Source organism: Sinocyclocheilus grahami, unplaced genomic scaffold (genome assembly GCF_001515645.1).
Source record: "Sinocyclocheilus grahami isolate Dianchi unplaced genomic scaffold, SAMN03320097.WGS_v1.1 scaffold151.1, whole genome shotgun sequence".
NCBI classification, from domain to species: Eukaryota; Metazoa; Chordata; class Actinopteri; order Cypriniformes; family Cyprinidae; genus Sinocyclocheilus; species Sinocyclocheilus grahami.
The window spans coordinates 1,384,348-1,400,289 of record NW_015505330.1 but is presented as its reverse complement, the minus strand read 5'-3'; the positions used below and the strand labels follow the sequence as shown (position 1 = coordinate 1,400,289).

The following is a 15,942-nucleotide window of genomic DNA, read 5'->3' as shown; positions in this document are numbered from 1 at the left end:
GGTCTGTGCAAGAAACTGAACAGTATTTATATAGTTTTTTACCTCTGATGCACTGCAATGTATGAACTGTCTGAACTGTCCTGAGCGCGTCCTCGACAGCCGGCATGAGAGCGTCTTCTACTTCTTCTTGCTTTACAGCGGATCGCAGACTTATAAGTGCATTACTGCCACCTATCGCTCAAATGGACCATTGACACTCTATCTACAATCTCAATTAGGAGTGTCAATGGTCCATTTGAGAGATAGGTGGCGAGGTCCCACGAGGACGCGCTCAGGACAGTTCAGACAGTTCATACATTGCAGTGCATCAGAGGTAAAAAACTATATAAATACTGTTCAGTTTCTTGCACAGACCGATCGTTTTGTGTCTTTACACATCAATGTATCGTCACGAGCCGCAGGGTTTCATTTGGTTTTGTTTGTGTATATTGTTTTTTACTCTCAAAGCCGTGATTCCTATTCACTTCCATTATAAGACTGACAGACTGCAAAGGTTTGAGTTAAAAAATCTTCGTTTGTGTTCTACTGAAGAAACAAAGTCACCTACATCTTAGATGCCCTGGGGGTAAGCAGATAAACATAACATTTTCATTTTTGGGTGAACTATCCCTTTAATGGACACTGCTGGTCTTATAATGAATGGGTATTTGGTGCATATTATTCTAATCTGAAATGTATCTTTAATTCTGTTTTTTAAATTAATGTTCTGTTTCTCCCTGGTTCTATTTTTCAGCCCCAATCACATCGACTCCCAATGGATAAATAAAAATTTTCCCCATTGAATATCCATTTTTGACTAGAAATATGTGCTACTTTGGAAATAACATAGGTTGCAAATGGTTTTGTTCGCTTCTAAACAATCATAATAGTCTGTTTTTGCACATGCACTCTTAAACAGAAAAACACAAGGTAAAAGTAAAGACAGAAACGGTTTCCTTTTCTTGAAAGTACTCAGGAAACCTTTCAGATAAATCATAATTTAAAAAGAAATGTGACTTTTATGTGCACTAATCTATCTTACACTTAAACTTGTCTTTGGGTACTAAGAATATTGAAGGACCTTTTGATAAACAGCTTGTGATGTTCCTAATCTGTATAGATAAAAGCATCAGCTGAATGATTAAAAATAAAATATTCATTATTTTAAAATGATTATTATTTAGAGTGTTTATCTTCTTGAATGCAATTCTTTATTCTGCCTTTCCATTTTCTCAACTACAGGATGTCAAAGTCTAAATGCAATGTCTTCAGGTGTTCACTCAAGCTCCGCAAACACTGTTCAGGGGAGGGGTGTCAAACATCGCTTCAGGGAACTCGGAGTTGTCAGAGGGCAATTGAGTTGATTGTGTGGGCCACGAGAGAATCTCATTAGAACAAACACACTGTTTATTCATTTCCTTTTTTTTTACCCCACCCGATCACTCCGTTCCCACCGTTAGCCACCATCTGGGGCCCCCCCTCGCTGCGGTCCTTGCTTTAAGAGGACAGAGGGGTGGAATTTGGCACTAAGTGAAGAGATGGCATGCGCACAACAGAGGGAACAATTTTAATTAAAATGTTTGCCCAGAAAATAATCTCCCGAGTAGCCTTGTTAATTATGACTAATGCCTGCAAAGGTAGCACACGCAAAATGTATGGCGTGTGGGGGTGTTCACCATGGAAACGCACACGGACGTCGTTTTATCCCCCTTCAAACGGAAGTGGGGCGTCTCTCCTCCTCCTTTTGTTCCTCGCTGAAGCAGCTTGTTTGGCCACCCGGTGATGTGACTTTGTTGTTAATTGGGTCATTGCCTTTACTGCAGCGCACTGACTCTCCAACCCTGATGTGAAATCCCAGGTGGGCTGTAGCGCAACACAAACATACACTCGTATACACACACTGTCCATATGAGCGTTTGCCTTATACACACACACACATCAGTGCATTATCAAAAGAGAAATTAATAGAGGAGAATTAGAGGAGGTAAATGCTGATTAGAAGCTGAAATATGAATTCACGCTCGCTGAACTGAGACGTCTGCTGGTGAATATGTTATGTGGTTTATGGAGCCTTGCGGTGACATGTGGTGACGGTGACATGTGGAGAACACCGCTGGCCTTTGATGGTTTTAGTTTATGTGGAAGGCACACAATCTAGTCAAACAAACTTCATTTTTTTTCTATGAACCACCAGCGGACAGTTGACCCTGTGCTCTTTAATGCACCTTTTGAATATGTTTGAGGAATGTTTTTGATGAAATGGGCCACCGATTTGCAAGAAAGCAACCGAAAGTCATTCATTATCAATTATCATTGTCAGTTGGAGTCGCCTGATATAACCAGATGCTATAGTCGAATAAAATCATTTACCAGCACCCAAAAGAAGTGTGAACTGGAAACCTCTTACAATGTACACTACAGTAACTGCTGTCAGCGTGAATGTCCCTTAATTCTGAGGTTGAGGTCACCTAATAAATTCAACACATAACATGTTAGTGCAGCTGCTAGTGAAGTTTGTGTGTGTTAAACAAGAGTGCTGAACTGAGACGTCTGCTGGTGAATATGTTATGTGGTTTATGGAGCCTTGCGTCGCATCCCACGGTGACATGTGGAGAACACCGCTGGCCTTTGATGGTTTTAGTTTATGTGGAAGGCACACAATCTAGTCAAACAAACTTCATTTTTTTTCTATGAACCACCAGCGGACAGTTGACCCTGTGCTCTCTAATGCACCTTTTGAATATGTTTGAGGAATGTTTTTGATGAAATGGGCCACCGATTTGCAAGAAAGCAACCGAAAGTCATTCATTATCAATTATCATTGTCAGTTGGAGTCGCCTGATATAACCAGATGCTATAGTCGAATAAAATCATTTACCAGCACCCAAAAGAAGTGTGAACTGGAAACCTCTTACAATGTACACTACAGTAACTGCTGTCAGCGTGAATGTCCCTTAATTCTGAGGTTGAGGTCACCTAATAAATTCAACACATAACATGTTAGTGCAGCTGCTAGTGAAGTTTGTGTGTGTTAAACAAGAGTGCAATCCATCGAACGCACTTTACTGTCTGACTAAATAAAATAAAATCACATTGGTAGATAGAAAGTTGCAATTGAAACATTGAAAGTCACAATTATTTCAAAATAAAGTTGCAGTTATGAGATAAGGACGTTATGGCATTGCAATTAACAGAAAAAGTCACAATGTAAAATATAAATGCTGTAATTGTGAAACAATGCAATTGTGATAACTAGTTACTAGAAACTCAAAATTACCATATGAGAGTAGATGAGAGATCTTACTAAATTAATGTGACACAAAAGAAGAAGCAAAAAAGCCAAAACATCAGATTTTCCTATTAGGCTGAACTATCTTAAATTGACCTTGTTTGGATGGGAGTGATAGATTTGAATACAGAGTAAAAAATAAAAAGTAATTGTGAAACAGTTTAAAATAATAAATAAAGTCACACTGCTAGACAAACACAATTATAAGACATACTGTAAAGTTGCAAATGTCAGAAAAAAGTAGAATTATGAGAAATGAAGTTGCAATTATAAGAGAGGAGGACACAACTGTGAGATATAAAGTCACAATTAAAATAGTCACATTGAGTCATAATTGTGAGAAAAAAGCTAAATTATGAGAAAAAGTTATGGCTACAAGAAAAAGTCAAAATCACTTAAATTTTTTTACTCTGAGGTGGGTACAGTGAGAATCTGATGAGAGATTTGATGAGGGTAGGTGAGAGATCTTATTAAATTCCTATGCCACACAAACAACATAAGACTTTACATCTTCTTCTACATGAGTGACATTTAGAAGTCAAATTTGCTGCAAAACATGACTAGAAGCCATTTCACTGAAAACTAAAGCATCTAAAAAGATAAAATGATAAATCTACGACATCTGTTTGTCTGTTGTCGACTCAGAGTCTTTCTCCTAATCTTTAATCTCTCTGTCTCAAAAGCACAAATCCTAACCGTAATCCACAACCCCTTTCTCCAAAGCACCTCAAATATTTATTCAACGGTTTGATGTTTCCTCGCTTTTATGAAATAATCAAAAATGTTTTAAAACGCATGCACCGCCTTTCTCAGAGACAGTCCTCTATCGTGGACAGGCACTCCTTCTGTCTTTATGGTCTGTAAAGGAGAGAGTGAGTGTCTTGTCTTAATAATAAAGCCAGTGAGCCGCAGATCAAACAGCGGTTTGGTGTTACAGCAGATCGTAATGAACCTCGGCAGCAGGTCTGGAGTCAGACAGAGCCGCATGCAAACACTGGGGAGAAGAGCGCAGGGCGCTAAGACGTGCTCCGATTCCTGATACTCCTGCCTCTGTGTGTGTGAGTGTGTGTGTAAAATTTACAAGCCCTTCCTAACAGTGGTGCATGAGAGATCTGCATAGTTATGAGTTAAAGTGCGCTGTGCTTATTCACCATATAGATACAGACACAGGGGTTATCAGAGTCAAAGAGTGATTTCAAAACAGGTGGTCTGAGGGACATTTAGTAGGCGTCAGCCCATTTTGTCCATTATTTTTCTCTATAAAATATTATATAGATTGTGTTTGATATCACTTCCTTCTCCAAGACCATCATATACCAGGATGAAGTTCAAACTAAAGTCACAATGTAACATATAAAAGGTCACATTGTGAAATATAAAATCATTTTGAGAGCAATTCTGTAAAATAAAGCCGGAAAGTGAGATTAAAATTGCAATTGTCAACATGAAGTCAGATGTGATTTGCTTTATGTTAGTTTGGTAATGGTCAAGCCAGTAAATCAGCAAAGATGTGCTGCTTGACCAGATTTTATGAATAGCTTGGGTTTTCTGGTTTACCGGCTTGACAAAAACGACCTATTGTGACTTTTCAGAATGAAAGTAGAAGCTTGAAAGTATGTGAATCAGCATGTTTTTTTGTCTAATTAAAGGGACAGTTCACCTAAAAATTAAAATTCTGCCATCAATTCTGCCATCTCACCCTCAAGTTGTTCCTAACTTGTTTGAGTTTCCAACATTGATGGGCCCCATTGACTTCCATAGCGGAAGAAAACTGACTATCAGGGAAAAAAATACTATGGAAGTCAATGGGGACCAGAAACTGTTTAGTTATCCACATTCTTCAAAATACCTTCTTATTTTGTTCAGCAGAAGAAATGAAAACTCATACCGGCTTGGAAAAACTTGAGGGTAAGTAAAGGACAAAATTTTCATTTTTGGGTGAAATATCCATTTAATTTGGTTGACTGAGTTGGTTATGCTGGGCTAATTAAGTTTTATTCCACATAAATCTCTCCATCCACTCTCAATGAAAAAATAATCTACAAACAACCTCAATTTATGTACTCACATCAACAAAATGCTTACCAATAAGTGTCAGTGGGTGATGTTTTTCTTCACGTTCTGATGAAGTCACTCGGCAAGACGCAAAAGCTCAGTGACACAAAAATGGAGGGTGGGGTCCTCCAAAGAGGTTTGTCCTCCAGAAAATCACCACCTGAAAGTGTCTGAACCACAGGAAAATACATTAATGGAACTTACAATCTTTAAAGCTTTAAAGGGTGAGGCAAAGTGTATGCTTGGATTTATTGGCAGATTTTTTTCTTTTTAAGTGCATTAATACAGGACAGAACACGTCTGGATTTGGGCCTGTTATTAGCTTTTATAGGCTGTGTTCAGTGTCTCTGGGAAATCATAAACGCATCTCCAAGGTAACGTGTGGCTAATGGATCATTTTGATTTCTAAAGTAGTACATTATTGGCTTAAGAAGCATTTTACCATTTGTGAAATGTCTGGACTTCTCTGCACTACAAAATAAATAAATAACTCCTCTTGACTTTTTTTTTTCAGTCGAAATATCTAAACACCATTATGCATCTACATAAAAAGCAAAACTGCCAAAAGGTATTAAAGAAAAAAAAAGGACTATATCATCATTCACTCAACCACAAGTCATTCCAAACCAGTATGACTTTTTCTTTTGCGGGAAAACAAAAACCAGATATTTTGAAAAATGTTCAAAATCTCCAAAAATTAATTTTGTCTTGTTCTATCATTTCATTTGAAGCATAAACTGCAGTAAATGTATTTCCTTTCCAGCCATTTTTTTATACTGTTGCACATTTGTCAAAAGATAAATTTGGAAAGAGATGCTGACCAAAATCCAACAACAAATACGCCAATGCTACTTCCACAGAAAAGGCAAAGAGCAAAATTAATGCTGCATAATATGCAACACCCAATCAGATGCAGTTTGGATGAAAGTACACAATATATATATATATATATATATATATATATATATATACATATATACATAAGGTTAACTGCAGGATCAGGAGAGAAGGGGGAAAAAGCTGTGTCTATCTTGTGCACTGGGATTCAGAGGTGGCTAAACCTCCCAATGCCATCTTCCTACAGAACTATGCAGGTGTGAATAGTCTAATATCAACATTCAGGGCACTCATTTTGCCTCTATAATGTGTGAGGCTCTCTGGAGAGCGCACACACATCCTGAAAAGCATCCCATTTCTTGCTTCATGAGTCATTGGAGAAATTATTCGCTGCACAAATATAGCTTACATGTTCTTCGTATCTCATTAGAGCAAACAAAAGAACAGAAACACTGAATAATTTTGATTTCTAGATGTTCCAGCTAATTATATTCTTTGGAGGCTGCCTGCAAGCAGCAGGACATCGTTTTAATTTGTATCCTCTAAAAACCCTATTAAAAGGAAGCCAGCCAAAAAGTTCTCTCTCTGTTTTTTTGTTTTCCAGATTGGAAAAGTGAAGCAAGGTAATTAAATGTAAAGTGGGCAGCAGTACTAGTTTTTATATAATCTGTTGTATTCAAAGTCAAACACAAACAGAACTCCCCTTTAGAAGTGCATCCTTAAATTTGCTGCTCTCGCTTTGTAAACAAACCAATTACAGCAATACGCAAAGTAAATATTGGTTATATTTTAAATGTAATATGTGAGATATTCAGAGATAATATATTCAAAAGGAATCACTGTAGGCATTACTCTGCGTGGGCTACAGTACTGACTAACAAACATGAATTCTTGGAGCGATTCATTAAAGGCCCTTTCAAGCTTTCAGTTAATAAAAATACAACGATGGTCATGATCCAAAAATGAGACTCAGGTCTGTTCTGACATGCCCTCATCACTGAAAACCAGAAACAAAAACATAACATTTGCTTGTAAAATAAAATACAAACAAACTTGGTTGGTGCTGAACGTTTTTTGCAGTGAATTATTGGCTGTTAATAAGACTGATACATTGATAGATGGATAGAAAAAACTATTGATAAATAGACAGAATGAATGAACGAGCAACCAATAAATAGATAGAATAAACAAATGATTGATAGATAGAATGAATGAACAAACCAATAGATCGAATAAATAATCAATGGACAGACAGATGGATAGATAGATAGATAGATAGATAGATAGATAGATAGATAGATAGATAGATAGATAGATAGATAGATAGATAGATAGATAGATGACAGACAGACAGACAGAAATTGATTCAGTTTTGGTATTTGATGTCCAATTTAAAATCTGGGTCCTGAAATAAAACCGGATGATAACTAATGATCTAAATGAGGAAAATAATCTTACCATTTTTGGGATCATTCCAAGTTCTCATATCTAAAATGAATATTTCTTTCATCTTTTAAAACAGGACTTATCAGCCTTTTAAAATCACCGTGGAACTTAGCGTAACATTCTTGACACCGAGCTGGAGATATCTTTGATATGCAGAGTTATAAAAACATGTCTTCCACGCAAATATTCATATTAATGTTCATCTGTGCAACTGGAAGCTGTGTGTCTGGTGATGGTGGGAGATCAGATCTCTTATTCAAAGTGGAGGAGAACCAAACCAGACCAAAACCCAGCACACACACACACACACACACACACACGCACACACAAATCAATCCAACCAGAACGTGTTTAGAGTCATGCATTTTGTCAATCTCTCTGCATGCTAATCTGATGATGGATTACATGTTGGAGAATGTGATGGATTTTGGCAGACCATCTTCACTGCTTTCCACTTCACGGACAGAGAATCTGAACAAGACTTGTAAGACAGTTTGAAGTTTGTCACCAAGGAAACCAATGCACAGCACCTGCTGGAATTCAAACCTGGCACCAGAGCCAACATCTACACAATAACATTAGCCAATCCTATGGCACGACAGGAATATATATTGTGTCTAAAAAAATACATGTGCGTACATGTTTAGAAGAGCAACGGATGAAGTACGAAGATAAAGTGTAAATGTCAAATAGACAATAAGTTTTCCCTGAGCATGTATCAAACCTGTTACATCGATATCTCATTTCTGAATCTCAGAACAGATGGCTTGACATGTCCAAGATCTGTCTGCTTTCCTTCATATTCTGTCATCAGTACTCCTGTAGTAGCACTTCTCAGTATGCGAATATGCAAACGACTCCATAACCGTACTTTCATTGCTATTTAGATTCTCGGTCTCACCACAGATTTATTACATCATGATCATGACATAATAATGCAGATAGGTTTGATGTCATTGTGATGAATTACTTATTCAGACACCGTATATTTTTTACTAGTGGGTGCAGAACACTGTAGTTCATTTATGTAAGTGAGGATATAAATAAAGTAAACTGTAACATATTATACCCAAAAATTCTTCATACAGTGGACTACCAGTAAAACCGATAAAAATTTGGGATCCAAAAATATTAAGACACTTTGACAGGACCATGTTTAGCTTAAGTGTTTTTCTTTAATTGCTAATGTAAACTTTTTACACCACAGACTGAACAACATTAAGCATTGCTTGGTAATTGGTTGACCTAAATGTATTTGATGTCCAATTTAAAATCTGGGTCCTGAAATAAAACCGGATGATAACTAATGATCTAAATGAGGAAAATAATCTTACCATTTTTGGGATCATTCCAAGTTCTCATATCTAAAATGAATATTTCTTTCATCTTTTAAAACAGGACTTATCAGCCTTTTAAAATCACTGTGGAACTTAGCGTAACATTCTTGACACCGAGCTGGAGATATCTTTGATATGCAGAGTTATAAAAACATGTCTTCCACGCAAATATTCATATTAATGTTCATCTGTGCAACTGGAAGCTGTGTGTCTGGTGATGGTGGGAGATCAGATCTCTTATTCAAAGTGGAGGAGAACCAAACCAGACCAAAACCCAGCACACACACACACACACACACACACACGCACACACAAAGCAATCCAACCAGAACGTGTTTAGAGTCATGCATTTTGTCAATCTCTCTGCATGCTAATCTGATGATGGATTACATGTTGGAGAATGTGATGGATTTTGGCAGACCATCTTCACTGCTTTCCACTTCACGGACAGAGAATCTGAACAAGACTTGTAAGACAGTTTGAAGTTTGTCACCAAGGAAACCAATGCACAGCACCTGCTGGAATTCAAACCTGGCACCAGAGCCAACATCTACACAATAACATTAGCCAATCCTATGGCACGACAGGAATATATATTGTGTCTAAAAAAATACATGTGCGTACATGTTTAGAAGAGCAACGGATGAAGTACGAAGATAAAGTGTAAATGTCAAATAGACAATAAGTTTTCCCTGAGCATGTATCAAACCTGTTACATCGATATCTCATTTCTGAATCTCAGAACAGATGGCTTGACATGTCCAAGATCTGTCTGCTTTCCTTCATATTCTGTCATCAGTACTCCTGTAGTAGCACTTCTCAGTATGCGAATATGCAAACGACTCCATAACCGTACTTTCATTGCTATTTAGATTCTCGGTCTCACCACAGATTTATTACATCATGATCATGACATAATAATGCAGATAGGTTTGATGTCATTGTGATGAATTACTTATTCAGACACCGTATATTTTTTACTAGTGGGTGCAGAACACTGTAGTTCATTTATGTAAGTGAGGATATAAATAAAGTAAACTGTAACATATTATACCCAAAAATTCTTCATACAGTGGACTACCAGTAAAACCGATAAAAATTTGGGATCCAAAAATATTAAGACACTTTGACAGGACCATGTTTAGCTTAAGTGTTTTTCTTTAATTGCTAATGTAAACTTTTTACACCACAGACTGAACAACATTAAGCATTGCTTGGTAATTGGTTGACCTAAATTGGTATTATCTAATTGTGTACTTAAATTTAAAAGCTGACAACTATTCAACCTAATTCATTACATACCTTTCTATCAAAGTTATCTGACATAAAGATGAATTTGTTCTGACACAGTTTAACTCTGAGATCTCTGTCATATTTTATTACCATTTTCTAAACTACAGCGAACTGTGATAATGTGAGGTGTCTGAATAAATTTTGGTTTGACTGTATATATATATATATATATATATATGTTCAAAGTTGTCTGAGAGGACAACAACTGTGTCTTCTTAATCTAATGAGTACATCAGTTGATAGGATCAGATATTCTCCTTTATGATTAGAAAGCATAAACCTTAGATGAATATTCAACAAGAGCTACCGTGTTGTTACCGTGCTCTAATTAAATTATATTGGCAATAAGTAATTATCCGTGCATATGCTTTTGAAAAATTTTCACTCACTGTATTACAAACCTTTCCATATGTTGAGAATAGATCTTTCTATAAAGTTGTGGTTGTGCTACGGGAAATGAAATGGTGAGAAACCTGGCCACTGCCTTCCAATTCTGTGATTCAGTCCACTTACCTGCATTTTAGAGAGATGGATAATGTTTTAGAAATTAAATAATGAATGTGTATTGAAATCCTTACTTACTAGGCAGTTCAGGTTCAAGGTATTCATGGATTGTAAAATCAATGTTGGATAATGTCATACTAAATCATCATTACTATGACCTCGTCCTACCGGCATGATGTCATCGGTTTCTCTCTAACCAGAGGCATGTGATTCAGCAGTCCAGGGCACAGAATAAAATTAATCAATTATGAACAATTCATATTGTTACTTAGAGGATCAAGGACCCCGGTGCACCTGTAAAAGGATTATGGTACTTCACCTTTCAGATAATTTTTTTTGAATAGTTCAGATATATTCATTCTTTTCATCCAAGACTATGAGACCTGGGAGAGAAAGCCAAATAACTGTCTCCCATCTTTTACATACATTGTCAAATCTCTCAATAGCATTATAAATAGACAGAGAGTCAGTGGAAAAAAACGTTTGAAGAGAGGAATGAATGCTGACTGACTTTTACTCATCTTCTAGATCACTTTGTTCTTGCTAGACTGCAAAAAATGTCTGTTTGAAGTTGAATTTTTTTTTTTTTTTTATGTATGTTTAAAGATGCTGTTTGTAATTTTTTGACTCTGGTGCATAAAACATAAAAATACCCGTTTGAAGAGAGGAATGAATGCTGACTGACTTTTACTCATCTTCTAGATCACTTTGTTCTTGCTAGACTGCAAAAAATGTCTGTTTGAAGTTGAAATTTTTTTTTTTTTTTATGTATGTATGTTTAAAGATGCTGTTTGTAATTTTTTGACTCTGGTGCATAAAACATAAAAATACCATAATATGTTTGCAGATATTTAGGAAACATGTTTCTCTGAAAAACAAAGCTGCAGCCATTTATTCTAGTGTGAAATGTGTTCCATGTCGGAATGTCTGTTTTTGTTTTGGTCTGTGTGATTTCGCCCACTGCCAGTTTACCCAATAGTATTTTGACACACCTGGTTGCCAGTTGGTGGAAAACACAGCGAATTGCAGCCATGGAAGCCAGCAAACGAACTGGGTCAGAGATCATATATTCTACCTGAACTAAAATGCCTCTGCATTAATCCAAATATCTCTATGACCAGAGACATATTAGACCACGGATAGATCAACTATAGCTTACAGTGTAAGGCTCGTTGCCTTCCATTGTCAATTGCAATTTTTCCTGGCAACCCACTTGATCAATTGAGCAATATTTTGAACTTGGACCACAGTACCCATTTTAACCGCCAGCTGTCGATATTATATACCACACCTTTAACAGGAAAACACTATTTCAGTCTTAAAAATTTCAAAGTTTAATGTGTTACTTGCAATTTCTTTGTAATTATTTATGAAATTTACTAGCAATTTCTGAGTGAAAATTGTTTCAACAACAATTTTTTTTTCTTTTCAGACTAGATCAGCAAAAACTCAGTACAGGGTGCAGTGTAATCAAGCAAAAATTATACATTAATCTATCTATCTTCATTATTCTCTGTTTTGTGTCATTGTGCCCACCTAATTTAATAAAGAATGAAAATGTAATTCTAAAAATATGTAATGCCATAGACACAAACAGAGGCCTTGATACGGGCAACATCCAACATCAAGAGGTGAAGAGATGGCTTCGGTAAAGGACACTTTGGACATCCTCAAAACAGCATTAGTATAATGGTTTCTTGTCTGTTGATAATGGTGCAAATGCCCTGTATGTTGGTAAGAAAAGAGAGTGGGCACCAGATTGGGTAAGAACTCAGCAGGGACCTCCCACCCCGAGGCTCTATTCCGACACTTTCCTGATGACAGAATTGGGAGTTTTCGTCATTTTTGGCATGGAGAAAGAACCATCGCAGAACAAAAGAGTGAGGGGGTGTGCTGGTTTTGTGTGACTCCCCACGGAGTAAGTCCTTGATGCCCTAAGCCATGCTAAAAGTGGGAGGGAGAGGCTAAACCTGGCAACCCAAGCTAAATTTGGCATCTTAACATTTCTTAGCCTATTTGTGCTGCATTGTTCTGCATTATGACCAAATGACTAAACGTTGTTGTAAGTTACAAAAGATAAATAAGACTTATTTATTCCAAGAGTTAGCCATTTGTATTCTGCACACAATAAAATGGCTACTATTGTTCTTCGTCCATATCAATGCCCCTGAGGTGCTTGTGGTGATGATGTTTCATATGTTAATGAAGCCAGCCAGGACAATGCATCTTGACCTTGCAAATAATAAATCAACTTCATGACTTATAGTTCTTCATGTAGTTTAAATTTAAAAAGAAAAAGAAAGAAAGAAAAATACACTAACGTTCAAAGTTTAGGGTCAGCTATGTAATTTTTTTAAAGTCTGTGAAAACAACAATGTTGTGAAATAATATTACAATTTAAATAATTGTTTTCTAATATATTTTTAAAAAATGTATCCTGTGATGGTTAGGCTCTAATGTGCCGATTCGGTGCACAAGGACAATTTCTCAATATTATCAGTTGAAAACAGTTATGCTGCTTAATATTTTTGTATAAATGGTGATCATTTTGTTTTTAGGATACTTTGATGAATAGAAAGTTCAAAAGAACTAGATTTTTGTTAAATATAAATCTTTTGTAATAATATAAATGTCTTCACTGCTACTTTTGATCAATTTCATGCATCCTTGCTGAATGAATGTATTGCATTCTTTCAAAAGAAAAAATCATGAAGCTCAATGAAGCTTAAAGTTATGGTCAGATTTATACAGATAAAAATATTAGAAGCATGTTCAGAGATTTTTTTAATGCAATCCAGCTGAGATCAAAGAACAGTGTTATCTCTCTAATTTTGGAAAGAGTGTGATTCAAGTGTAATGAAACTAAGGGAATCCAAAACATCAGAAAGGTGCTGCATAGTGCATTACATTTATGACCCAGCGCTGTATTTAAATATTACATATACACATATAAATATTCATTACACAACGGATAGTCTCCTACAGTCTTACTTCAAGGGAAGACTGCTTTGTTTGAAACAATATGTAGATAAATAGGGTTGATTAAGAAATATACAGTCTAAAAATGTACACATAACTTGTCCATGAATATTAGATTCATATTTATTTTAATGTAAAATATTTTAGGCACTGTAACCTAAGATTTTCAGTATTTTTAAATACTAGTTTAAAATATTTAATATGGAATTCAATATTTAAATAAAGGTTTTTAATGTTTTTCACCATTGCAAGTTCATTTAAATAGTCCTGCGGTATGAGTTTATATTTTATTTAAATGATTAATACTTTACGATTATTTTATATAGAGCATAGCATGTTACACTTTAGGACCTCCCAAAAGTGGACATCGACCATATGCAATAAAAAGTATATAAACACCCCTATAAAGCAGTATATAGGGGTGTTTATACACCCCAGTATATAGGGGTGTTTATATATTTAGACCTGAATAATAAAAATTATTCAGGTCTAAAAGATATTTTTCCTGGAGGACATTTTTTTAGTCATTAAGGATGACACCGTAGCAAATAACAGCATTCATTTTCCAAATTTTAAAAGGTTTCTTTATAGAATAAGTCAACCAAGTTCTGCTTCAGGATACGAGTAATTCAAAGATGATGAAAATTAAACATCTTTGTCACAACAAACATTGTTCATAAATAAGCAGCATATGACAGTAATCAGCATGCATTGTTGCGGCTAATTGCTTTGTGTTTTCTTTTTTCCAGCGGCAGTAGCACACGCATTTGTTCCACCCGTATTCCTTCGACTGGCATCAAGTCTTTGAAGCCCCGGGATGTTTAACAGCGCTAAAATGCACTACACCAGGCCTTTTGTTCAGCTTTAAGAGCCTGAAACGGCTGACAAGAACATGTCGAAGATGTATTTGCGAGTTTATAAGAGACACAGAGAGAGACAGACAGTAGAGGACATTGTTGTGTAAAGCACACAAGTCGACAGAGAGACAGATGTTGATGATGTGTACTAAAGAGGATGCAGTGGATGGCACACGAGTAGATGTAAAGAGGGGGAAAAAAGATCTAAGAAATTGGAGGTGGGCGCGTAAGGAGAGTAATAGGGAACATGCAGGTAAAAAGTGGCCAGAGACGGGAAGGATAACAGTGAGCAGAATCTTTAATGGCATAGTAAAAGCCAGCCTGGAATAAATTACCTTCCATCCCGCAGGATTACTCATGTAATTATTTGAATGAGGGGTTTCATTAGGATGTGCAGAGGTGTGGAAGAAGGAAGGCCGAAGTGATACAAGACTGAGGACAATTTTTGCCTACATAAATTAAGTTTTAGCCACGTCCAGATAACTGATATGAAATTACGAGTACTTTGATTAGGACTAAAAAGTGAGAGTGCAATAATGTGGAATCGACTAATCTCCAACAAAGATAGAGTAAAAAAATACAGAAGCGAAAGGGAGATTGAAGAAGAATGAGGGTATACCCTAGTGATGGGGATAAGTTTTAATTTAATTTGTGTGAATGATCTGCAGAAACTGCAGAAAAAATATGCACGTCCACCCACTTAGTTACAGATGAAGGACACGATCCAGAAAACTGAAAATGACTCTTATATTTACATTAATGCTCTAAATTGAACACTGCAAACAGCAATGTTTTAAGAGATCATCATCAGGAAATACCCTATTTATATAGCAAGAGGCAATGACATCATGTTCAGGAAGTCACATGATGTCATATTTTCATCTTTTGCATACACAGTACAATCCCTAGTTTTTGTTTGGACAATATATCGGTAAACAGCTGATATTAGAGTTTTTTAAATGGATGAGTATCGGTCATACTGGACATATCATTGTGGAGGGTCCTTTCTCATATTTTGACATTTTTATTATGTGAGTGTCAGATGTTTGTCTAACCAAAGTTATTCTTTACAAGCTCTAATTTAATAAGACTCTTTAGCAAATCTTAAGTGATATGTTTTTCATAATATATAGAACAAATATGTGATGCTTAAATAAATAACAGATTTTTCTTTTAAGTGTTTTAAATTTATATAAATAAAAGTATCTAAATACAAAATATTACTGAATTTCAATATCAGCCATTTATAAGTTATTGGCCATGACAAGAAAATGATTATCGGCTTACTGATAATTACCAAAAATTATCAGTAAAAAAAACTAATAATTAATATCAGTGTATTCCTAATATTCTCAGAATATATAAA

The 15,942-nt window shown here is 35.9% G+C and overlaps 1 protein-coding gene across 1 annotated transcript in view; it reads right to left on the bottom strand.

Moving 5' to 3' along the window:
• Window positions 1–1,334: 1,334 nt before the first annotated feature.
• The window catches only part of mpped1 (metallophosphoesterase domain containing 1), a 54,828-nt gene continuing 40,220 nt past the window's right edge, over window positions 1,335–15,942 (bottom strand). The window contains exons 7-8 of the transcript XR_001609959.1: window positions 5,354–5,493; window positions 1,335–1,842 (exon numbers count right to left, since the gene is read on the bottom strand). The gene's annotated coding sequence lies outside the window, so the exon portion shown is untranslated. The remainder of the gene's footprint in view (window positions 1,843–5,353; window positions 5,494–15,942) is intronic.